The sequence below is a fragment of the Tamandua tetradactyla genome, chromosome 17 (genome assembly GCF_023851605.1).
Source record: "Tamandua tetradactyla isolate mTamTet1 chromosome 17, mTamTet1.pri, whole genome shotgun sequence".
Classification (NCBI taxonomy): Eukaryota; Metazoa; Chordata; class Mammalia; order Pilosa; family Myrmecophagidae; genus Tamandua; species Tamandua tetradactyla.
In genome coordinates, this window is record NC_135343.1 from 62,488,660 (window position 1) to 62,499,627 (window position 10,968).

General features: G+C 37.6%; 1 non-coding gene across 1 annotated transcript; it reads right to left on the bottom strand.

Annotated features, from left to right (window-relative positions):
* Window positions 1-486: 486 nt before the first annotated feature.
* Window positions 487-591, bottom strand: LOC143661873 (U6 spliceosomal RNA). Its single transcript, XR_013164908.1, has one exon. It is a non-coding gene; the product is annotated as a U6 spliceosomal RNA (small nuclear RNA).
* Between the last annotated feature and the right edge of the window lie 10,377 nt (window positions 592-10,968).

Here is a 10,968-nt window from a genome sequence, read left to right on the forward strand (position 1 = left end):
GACCTTAAAAACAAAAGCAAAACAAATAAAAAGTATCAAGTTTTTTATCCTCTGATTGGCCCTGAAAAAGGCAGGAGGATGTGAAAGCTAAGATACTATTTGTTTGTTTGAAAACTGAAATTTCAAAGATTCCTAGCCAGGGAAGTGACAAGTCAAGCAAACAAAACTAAATATGGCTTGATTTGATGTGACATGCATATAAGAAGTTTAGGGGGTGCAACTTCTTTAAGCATTAAAAGCTGCCTTGTAAGGGTTAGATGACAAGGATAGAAAGAGGAATTCATAAAGCTCTAGTTAGGAAACAAACAACAGGTGTTCTGGTGGCTAGTTCAGCCTTTAAAAGTATGTTACAAGTAGAGCATATGTAAAACGGTCTGGGATCCCTAAGGACAGGGGCTTGTTCCAGCTGTAGCTAGGATGCAGTTTTTCAGGGTTTCTTTTTTTTTTTCTGTTATTTTTTTCTGTTTTCTTTTTCTCTTCTTTATTAAAAATATGGAACGCTTCACAAATTTGTGTCATCCTTGCCCCCAGGCCTTGCTAATCTTCTCTGTATCATTCCAATTTTAGTATATGTGCTGCCGAAGCAAGCACTGTCAGGGTTTCTTGAGGTGTGGTCCTGGACCCGCTTAATGAGAAGTGCAGGGTATAGGGTCCACGGACCCACATTTTAACAAACTCCCCAGGATATTTTTATATGCACACAGAGAATGTGGCAGTTTGGCGTTGATATGTTTGTTAAATTGTGGATTCTGTAAAATTCATAATTCTGTATACCCATAATTTACTTACATGTGCATAGTTTATACCAGGGATTCTTCTCACTGAAGCATTACTCAAGCATTCACAACCATTCCCATCAATTCCACAATTCAAGGGCCTTGAAATTTCTCCTTTATGATGTACTAGAAGATTCTTCCTGGCCATTGCAAGCTCATTCTCAGCTGCTCACAGCTGACTCTGTGTCACAGCTACCTCACTGTAGTCACTGTCTGAAATTCCTAAATGTAGTCCCTCAATTGGGGGCTCTCACCACCCACAAGGTTTCCAGCTCAGCCTTGCTTTACTATCCTGTCGCCTTTAGTCTGAACAACCACCACAAGGCTACGTGTGCAGATCACACTTTACCAAAAGGTTGGGGTAATCCAAGAGGAAAGAACCCCAAAATTTAAACTCATAATTGGGGTCCCCTCATGTGTATGCCCTTTTCCTAATCGTGGCTGTCCTGCCCTCCTGTTCCCCTATCTTAGATACCTCCACTTCTTTTCATCTTCCTTCCATAGGAGTTGGCCTCAGCTTTGGATCTCTACCTCCTGCATTGTGTTAATGAGCTACTGTCACAATAATGCTGTAAAACAAATACCCCCCAACTTAGTGACTTAACAATAGTCATTAACTCTATTCTATTCTAAACTGGAGATTTGTTCAAAATTGAGGTGGATTCAGGTCTATTCTACTGGTCTCTCATCTTCCTTGGAAGAAAGAACTACCCCAAACAAGTTCTTTCTGATGGCAATAATAGCAGTGTAAGTGGGCAAACCCTATCACACACATACACATTTCAGGTTTCTGCTTGCTAACATCTCTGTTGCCAAAGTAAGTCATATGGCCAAATGCATAGGAAAAGGGCAGGGAAGCACACTTTACCCACTGAAAACTCTAGGAGAGAGGAATCATGACTAATCATTTAGTCTGTCTCACCCATGAAGAGTATTTGCCCACAAATCCGAGTGACTAAATCTAGAGAAATGCTTAGCATACTCTTAGCATACTACCAGGATAGTAACTGACAATTATTGATTCTTAAATTAACACAGTTCATTCTCAATAGATATGGATGATCTTTTTGGGCCCTATGGAGATCTCTCTAAAAGGGATTTATATAGGCATGTATGCATAAATAAAGAAACGCCAGCACCCAAGCCAATCAATGCTTATAGATGTGTTTATGTACATGTGTATACATTGAGTCCTCAAAGAATAAAACTATATGCTCTTCCTCAAAGAATAAAAATGTACTCTTAGAGACATTCATAGACTAAAGTCTTAAGTAGAAAGGGAAGTATTTTTCCAACTGCTTAATAGATTGCAAGGAATCCTGTTTCATAATGATATAAGCACTTCACAATATGCTGAGAAATAACTGTGCTTTTTCTTCAACTCCTTCCTTCTTCATAATTGAACCTGCCAAGAATGAGAAAGGAACTGTTCTCATTCGTGCAAAAGAACACTCCCTTAAATACACAAAAACCCTTGCAAAGCTCTGAGAATACTACTGGGAAATTCTTACCCAAGGTCTGCATCATTTTCATTTTCAGTCTTGGGGAAACAGGGTGCACAATTTTATTCTTCCATTATGTATGCAATTTTCCCGGTTCAGGAGGATATGGAAAATGGGGTGTCAGTATAGCACTAAACTTGGATCTGCTGTCTAACTTGCCCAGTGTTTCAGATGATCAGTTCTAAGTCTTGGAGTGCCCTCTGTGGCCATTTGCACCAGGGACTCCCTGTGGTCATCTGCAGCAGGCGTTTCTGAGGACATTCATTCCATGGGCTCTGAGGTCACTTGTATGAATCACATCTATGGCCACACTATGGTATCAGGGAATCTCTGGGGATGATTTCAGTTTCATTTTTCTACAATGTTATGATTTTTATTCTTCATAGACAAAGTTTACACAAATCTATGGATTAAAAAATTTAAGCAACCAGATAGCAGTAAGTAAGCACAACATGCAAAGTATCACTTTTTACACTAACAAGAGACAAAATTATTTCTCAACTGAGGACCACCAGCATATTTGTGAGGGTCAGCAAGTACAGAAGAAGAAGGTTGAAATTGTGTGTTTTATTTGGATGATAATTTCTCAAAATTTAATGTAATCATGGGATCATCTGGCTGAACCTCTTTGGCATTTCAGGGCTCAAGCTTGCATCTGTGTTTATCACATCAGCACCAAGTAATACTACATTAATTGTCATGAGAAAATATTAGCTATTTATTTCACTTTGAATCAAACACCTAAATATAAGAACTAGCACCATAAAGCTTCTTGAAGAAAATGTAGGGAAACATCTTCAAGACCTAGTAAGAGGAGGTAGCTTCCTAAACTTTACCCCCAAAGCACAAGCAACAAAAGAAAAAATAGATATATGGGAACTCCTCAAAATCAAATGCTTCTGCACCTCAAAAGACTGTCAAAAAGGTGAAGAAGCAGCCAACTCAATTGGAGAAAATATTTGGAAAGCACATAGACAAAGGTTCAATTTCCTATATATAGAAATAAATCATACAACTCATCAACAACAGAACAAACAATCCAATTATAAAATGGGCTAAAGAGGGGCGGGCCGCGGTGGCTCAGCGGGCAAAGTGCTTGCCTGCTATGCCGGAGGACCTCGGTTCGATTCCCGGCCCCAGCCCATGTAACAAAAAACGGAAAAACAAAATACAATAAACAAGAAAATGTTTAAAGATGTTTCCCTTTCTTCCTTCCTTCCTTCCTTCTCTCTGTCTTTCCTTAAAAAAAAAAAAAAAAAAATGGGCTAAAGATGTGAATAGGCATTTTTTCTGAAGAGCAAATACAGATGGCTCAAAAGCACATGAAGAGATGCTCATTTTTGTTGGCTATAAGGAAAATGCAGATCAAGACTTCAATGAGATACCATCTCACACCTATAAGAATGGTGGCTATTAAACAAACAGGAAACTATAAATGTTGGAGAGGATGTGGAGAAACTGAGCCACTTATGCACTACTGGTGGGAATGTATAATGATGCAGCCACTGTGGAAGACTGTTTGGCAGTTTCCTAAAACTAAATATCAAGTTGCCCTATGACCTAGCAATAGCAGTACTTGGACTGAAAGCAATGACACAAACAGACATTTGCAGACCAATGTTCATAGCAGCATTATTCACAATCACCAAAAGAAAGAAACAAACCAAATGCCCATCAACAGACGAGTGGATCAACAAAATGTGGTATATATATATACGATAGAATATTATGCAGCAGTAAGACAAAATGATGTCCTGAAGCACATGACAAGATGAATGAGGCTTGAGGGCATAATGCTGAGTGAAATTAGCCAGACACAAAAGGAAAGATACTGTATGATTTCACTTTTATAACAGCGTAAAGGTATAATCAGAGGCATATAATATAGAGATAGGGAACTTAGAGATACATAGAAGCTAGAGATGGGTGAACCGTTAGTTAATGAGGTTGAACTCCAACATAAGGGAATAGATAGAAGTGAAGGTGATTCTCTAGTGGGTCTATAAGTAATATTACCATATTGAAGATGTACAAGATTGAAAGGGGTTGTATAGACCTACATGTCCCACTGACTCACATTAGAAATATGAATGAGTTCTCATAAGAATTACTTCAAAGATATGATTCTTGTATAAAAAGTGTTTAAGTCCAGGGTACAGGGACTTTAACTGCTATTGCATGCTATGAGCTATGTTCAAAAGGAAATCATTAGCACTACCACAGCAAAGCAGAGGTAAATAATGGGGTGAGGGACAAGAGTTTCCTATTTGGTGAGGGTGTATTTATTGGTTTTCTGTCTCTTGGGAACAATGAAATTATCTAAAATTGAGAATGTTGAGGGACTGTGGACTTTGGGCACTATACATGATGCCTGATGAATGCAGGTGGCTGAAGGATACACTAACAGAGAGGTAAATTGGCGAACGATGGTGTATACTTATGAATGAAGGTTGTGCTGCTGCAAAAAGGAACAATGTCGTGAGGCGGGCAACGATGTGATTGAACATGGGGGACATTTGGTGAGACAAAATAAGCCAGAAACAAAAGAACATGAATGACGTGGTCACCTTTAGAAAATGCTTATAAGAAAACAGGGACCTAGATTGCAAGCTTTTAGAGTAGACACATTAAGTCTGGAGTGCTGATTATCATTTCTGGATTTTGAGAGGCTGTTTTATATATATAACCTGATACTTAGAGATAAGAACGAAGCCAAACAGGTTGGGGTTCAAGTAGTTCAGAACATAGGGGTAAGAAAGACAGTGTCTATATTTTAGAACCACACATACTCTTTGAGACAAATGGAAGAAAGGTTTATTTTATCTGGAACTGAAATTTTCTGTAGTGCATAATCTAATTCAACATATCTGTGTAGCTCATTTGAACAACTGAAACATAGACAGCACAGAATGAGAAAGAGGTCCTTTAATCTTGTATAGATTATTGTAATGCCTGGAAACATCTCAGAGTATATTAACCAGATAATCAAAAAGTATTGGCAAAGTCCCCTGAGGGAGGGGAGAGAGACTGTGGAACTATTAAACTTACCATCAGCGAATCCCTTGATACTGTGTCAAACCTTAGGGACACCCTAATCAATAGGCCATGCCCTCGATCATGAGGCTTACTCTTGTGAAGCTTATGTAGGTAGAGGAGAAGCTTAGACTACCTATAGACATGCCTAAGAGTTACTTCTGGAGGACCTCTGTTGTTGCTCAGATGTGGCTTCAGTCTCTCTGAGCCCAACTCTGCAAGTGAAATCATTGCCCTCCCCGCTATGTGGGACATGACATCCAGGGATGAAAGTCTCCTTGGTGATATGGGAGATGACTCCCAGGGATGAATCTGGCCCTGGCACCATGGGATCAACAATTCCATCCTAACCAAAAGGGGGAAAAGAAACATAATTAATAAAGTATCAGTGGCAGAGAGAGTTCAAATACAGTCGACAGGCTACTCTTATGCAAGCTTCAGGAAGACCTTGCTACCTATCATAACCTGCCAACCACTAACCAGGACCATTCCAGATAATCCTAAAGAACACCTAGGGCAATATATAAGATTTCACAAGGGTTCCAGGCACTAGAGTAACTTTCCAGAAACCTACAACCTTCAGATGGGTCCCTGGTCCAGATAAGTCCTTAAACCTAGCCCAGCCTCTCCAGAACATCAGATAGTTCCATCTCCCCACACCATATTAGTGACAGACCCTTCTAATATTAAAAATTTAGAATTGCCATAGACTAAACAACCCCAAAGAAAGGTATGGAAAGATCAAAGGTCATGGTGGAGTTATATATAGAAGAGAGGATTTAACAAATGAATATGAATGCTGAATATTAAATTGATATCTCTTTTAGTCTCCAGTATTTTAGAGCAGCTAGATGTAACAACCTAAAATTGTAACCCATGTCAAAGTCTGAAATATGTTCTACAACTAATTGTGGTGCTGTGCTTTGAAATTTATAGCTTTTTTGTATATATGTTATTGTTCACAAAAAAAAAGAAGGAAAAAACATCAATTGTGATGATAAAAAAAGTATTTAAGCCCTCCTATATTCTGGAGCAGCTAGAAGGGAAAACATGAGAGGATCGAATATAGCCCATGACAAACTCTGGGATCTGCCCTGTAACCAATTGTTGAAGAGTGCTTTGAAAACTATTGCTTTTTTATTTCTTTGCTTTGTATATATGTTACAGTATACATTAAAAAAAATTTTTAAATCACTTCTGCCAAAAAAAACACAAAGGTGTTAAGTCCTCCAAAAATAAGTGTTCCACAGTAGTTTGAAGAAAATAAATTGGTGAGAAAATCAAATCCTCCCTTAAATGTGCCAGGGTTGAAACAGCCTGCACTTCAGCTGTCAGTAACATATTTTCAATCAGAGCAGTGCTGTCATTTCACTGAATTATCTGTTGGACATCTACATTCACTTTGTCATAATAAGCATAATAACTGCTTCCAGACCAAATACCCCACTGAAATGACTGTAAATGCTAGATTAAGTGATTTAAAGATATCAGAAAATAATCAAGAAATCCAGGACTTGAGGGGTTAAGAACTGTAAAGAAAGAAAATGCAGTGAAATCAGGTAATATTCTCCACCATTTCCCCCCTTGAGACGTTTGCTGAATTGCAAGCAATCAGTGCAAGGCCTACAGCCAAGCAAAAAAGGACAGCTTAGAGTCTCAGAGAGCTGAAGAAAAGAAAACATGGAGCTCAGGGCTAACAAGAAAGCCAGGACTTGAAGCACTAAGATACCAGAAAATAGAGAATTGCAGAAAAGGGATGCTGATATCCATACTACTTTTCCCATCAAGGCATAAGGCATTGGTTGATTCTTAAACCAAGCAGGCAAGGGATTAAAAAAAAAAAAAAAAGCAACCAGTCAGAAAGAGGTGGGTAAGTGGAGCAGCCTCATCTATGCTAGAGACTCAGCAACTGGGGGTCAGAACTCTAAAAAAATACCTCCAGGCTTTCAGCTGAGACACTTGGATAGGAATAAAGGCAAACTGAAAATATATTAGCCTCAAAAAACACTGAAACCCAATCTCAAAGTATCACATCCCTTAATTGGATTAAGGCGATCTGTACCAACTCTGTCAGAAGAAAATTAAATTATCTCTGGAGGAAGAAAACAGCATTTCGACCTGCCACGACTTTTCATGTTCAGTGTGTAGTATTTGTAGCTGAGCAAAAATATGTAAAGCATGCCAATAAATAGAACCGAATGATCAAAATCAAGAGGAAAGGAAAGTAGAAATACAACAGATCCTCAAGAGACTGATAAAGTGGTTTATGCAGACACAGGCTATGAAATAATTACAATTAATTTCCTAAAAAGAGATGACAAAATGGAGAATTTCATCAGAGAAATTGAAAAAACAATTGAATATTGTTTTGAATATTGTAAAATATAGAACTTAAAAATAAATAATAATGCAAATATGGTCACAAGCATAAAGCAATACCAAAGTAAGATACCACTTCACACCCACTAGAATGATTAACATTAAAAAGATAATAACAAATTTTGACTAGGATTTAGTGTTGGTGGAGTTGTAAAATGGTGGAGCTAGTTTGGAAAGCAGTTTGGCAATTTAGCAAACAGTAAACCCAGAGTTGCAATATGACCCAGCAATTCTACTCCTAAGTATATACCCAAGAGAAATGAAAACATATGTCCACACAAATACAAATGTTCATAGCAACCCTGTTTTAGTTTGCTAAAGCTGCCAGAATGCAATATACCAGAAATGGAATGGCTTTTAGAAAGAGAAGTTATTAAGTTGAAAGTTGACAGGCCCAAGGCCATGAAAATGTCCAAATTAAGGCACCAATAAGAGCTTACCTTCAATCAGGAAAGGCTGATGCCTTTCCATCCAGAACTCCTCTGGCAACTGGGAAGGCACGTGGCTAGCATCTGCTTGTCCTTGTTCCTTATTCCTTGCTTCCAGCTTTTGATGCCACTGGTTTCCTCTCTAAGCATCTGTGGACCTTCACTTAGCTCCTCTCAGACACAACCCTGGTTTCTTACTTACTTAACATCTCATGGGAAGGCACATCGCAATGTCTCTCGGGCTCTGCCCGTGTCTAGGCATCTACTCTCTCTGTCGGCACTCCTAACATCTCCAAATAGCCATGTCTCTGTCAGCTCTGAAGCAGCCATTCTCTAAGCATCTGAATCTGCATTTCCAAATGTCTGTGTCTTCATCTGCATCTGAGGTTTCTCCAAAATATTTTCCCTTTTAAAGGACTTAGTAAACTAATTAGGACCACCTTGAATGGGTGGAGTTACATCTCCATCTAATCAAAAGGCCACACTCACAATTTGGTGTATCCTAGTTCCATGAAAGTAATCTAACCAAAAGGTCACTCACACAACTGGGAGTGTCACATCTTTATGGAGATAATCTAATTAAAAGTGTTTCCACCCTACAATATTGTATCAGGATTAAAGGACATGGCTTTTCTGGGGTACACAACACTTTCAAACTAGCACAGGCCTTAATTCATAATGGCCAAAAACAAGACACAAATCAAATGCCCATCAGTTGATGAATATAAAAATAAATGTTATACCCAAACAATGGAATGTTATTTTACACTAAAAAGGAATGTAGCACTGATACGTGCTATACTGCGGATGAACCTTGAGAGCATTAGTCAAATGAAAGAAGCCAGTCACAAAAAGACACATATTGTATGATTTCATTTATCTAAAATGTCAAGGATAGGCAAATTCATAGAGACAGAAAGTAGACTAGTGGTTATCAGCAGCCAGAGGAAGGGTAGAGTGGAAAGTGACTGTTAATAGGTATGAAGTTTCTTTTGGGGAAGATGAAATGTTCTGAAATTAGAAGTGATGATGGTTGCAAATCTTTGTAATATATTAGAACCCACTTTAAATGGGTGAATCTCGTGGTTTGTGAATTATAACGTAATTAAAGATTTTTAAAAGAAATCAATTGAAATCAATAATTTAATTGAAATTAAACATTTTAGTGATAAATTAATTGAAATTAAGAATTTGAAAACAGAAGAGAGAATCAGTGACCTGGAAGACTTGTCAGAAGAAAATATCCAAACTGAATCACAAGGAAAAAAAGAAAGAGTAGGTATTGAAGAAAAGAGCCTGAGATATAGGAAACATTTTGAAAAGGTCCACATACATGTAATTGGAGTCTTCTAGAAGGAGAAAAATGGCAGAAGCAAAATAGTTGAAGAAAAACTGAGTAAAAATTTGTAAAAATTGGTGAAAAAGCTCAAGCCACAGATCCAAGGACTTCTATGACCCCTAAGCATGTAAATGCAAATGAAAACCGCAACTAGGCCCATCATATAAAACTGCTGGAAACAAGCATATAAGAGACAATCTTCAAAGAAGCAACAGAAGAAAATGCAAGTTGCCTTCAAATGAGCAACAGCAAATTTGACAGATAACTTTCCAATAGGTAAAAAAATGACTTTCTTTTTTTAAATGACATTTTTAATGTGCTAAGAGAAATGAAGGGGGAACCTCTAATACAATACTCGCTGGAAATGACTTTCAAAAATGAAAGCCAAACAAAGAAATTTTAAAAAAGAAAAAGCTGAGGGAATTTGTTGCCAGCAGACTTATATTTAAATAAATACTAAATGAATTTCTTCAGACAGAGGAAAAATGATCCAAGGTGGAAATTTGGAAATAAAAATCATCTAAAGATTATCAAAAGGGTGAATTTGGGGGTAAATCTAAATAAAAACTTATTGTTTTGTTGACTAATGTTCTTTGATGTTTCAAATATGCATAGTATTAAATATATAATTAAAAATACATAACAAATGTTGGAGTAGGTAAATGCAGTTATATGTTCAAGGATCTCTGTACTATGTGGGATAGAAAGTGCTAATATATACGGTACTTTAATGGAGCCAGGGATGCATTTTATAAGCCTAAGGCAATCACTTCAATAATAATGAAGAATGTTTAATGATGAAGCTAATGGAAGGAGGAAATGGAATAATAAAAATACGTGATTTATCCGAAGCAGAAAAAAAAAAAAGAACAGATGAGTCAAGTAGATAAAATGAATAATAAGTGGTAGATTTAAATCCTCATATATCAGAAATTATATTAAATATACATGGGGAAATTACTCTTAAAGACAAAGGCTGTCCGAGTAAAAGAACAAAATACTGCTGCATGTGGTCAGAAGACAGACTGTAAGTGTAAGGTCTACCTGCAAAAAAGATGTATCTATGCAAACAACATCCAAAGGAAATCTGATATGACTATAATAATATCTGGCAGTAGATTTCAAGGCAAGGAAAATCACCAGAAATAAACAGGGTATTTCATAATGATAAATGGGTCAATCAACCACAATGATTTAACAGTTCTTGCACTGAGGAGTTTTACGGGGTTTTAGAGCAGAGACAGTGTCAGGCAAACGGGAAGTAGTTGGTCGACCTATCTGGTTGCCAATATGTGAATTAGGAGGGTGTATTTATACTAAGCTACAGGGGATGCAAGGATAGTTCAGCGGTAGTTTTCTTGCCTGCCATCCAGGAGACCTGGGTTTGATTCCTGGTCCAGGCACTTCCCCAAAAACAAACAAACAAGCAAGCAAAACGAACAAAAAATTCAACACATGGTGCTGCAATAATGGGATCCTCACATGGAAAAATAATGAAATGTGACCCCTCC